The following is an 829-nucleotide window of genomic DNA, read 5'->3' on the forward strand; positions in this document are numbered from 1 at the left end:
AAAAAAAAAAAAAGCGGACGCTGCACCACCTCGAGTTGTGGTGCATCCAAAGCGACAAATACCAATAATTTGCTTATCTGATGACAGCCTTGTTTGAAGAACATAAGAATGAAAAGGATATGATGAAGGCCACCCAGCTGCTGAAGGAGGCTGAGGAAGAATTCTGGTACTTTCAGCATCCACAGCCATACATCTTCCCTGACTCTCCTAGGGGTGCCTCCTATGTGACATATGAGTGCTACAAGGTACCAGAATGGTGCTTAGAAGACTGGCATCCTTCTGAGAAGGCAGAGTACCCTGATTACTTTGTCAAGAGAAAACGGTGGAAGAAACTGCGGAAGGAAAGCTGGAAACGAGAGGTTAAGCAGCTGCAGAAGCAAATGCCACCTGCCCAAAAGGAAGGTGATTTGCCCCCACTGTGGTGGCATATTGTGACCAGACCCCGGGAGCAGTCCATGTAGAGAGAGAGAGAGAGAGACCTCATCTTTCATGCTTGTGCGTGAAATACACTACAGAACATACACTTGCTCTAATAAAAAATCAGTGAAATAGGGAAAAAAAAAAGAAAGCTTGCCAACCCCTACAGCTAGTATTATATTTAATGATGAAACTAGATTGTTTCCCCTGAAAATCAGAAACAAGGAAAGAGGTCTCCTCTCATCACCCTATTTAGCATCATACTAGAAGTCCTAGCTAAGACGATAAGATAAGAATAAAAACATTAAACAGATAAGGAAGGAAGAAATAAAACTGTCTTTGTTTGCAAATGTGATGATTGTCCATGTTGAAAATCCCAAAGAACTGACCAAAAAACAAAAAACAAAAACAA

The 829-nt window shown here is 41.6% G+C and overlaps 1 pseudogene; it reads left to right on the forward strand.

Annotated features, from left to right (window-relative positions):
- LOC105550911 overlaps positions 1-559 on the forward strand; it is a 12,769-nt pseudogene extending 12,210 nt beyond the window's left edge.
- Positions 560-829: the final 270 nt, after the last annotated feature.

This window comes from Mandrillus leucophaeus, unplaced genomic scaffold (assembly GCF_000951045.1).
Source record: "Mandrillus leucophaeus isolate KB7577 unplaced genomic scaffold, Mleu.le_1.0 Scaffold5, whole genome shotgun sequence".
NCBI classification, from domain to species: Eukaryota; Metazoa; Chordata; class Mammalia; order Primates; family Cercopithecidae; genus Mandrillus; species Mandrillus leucophaeus.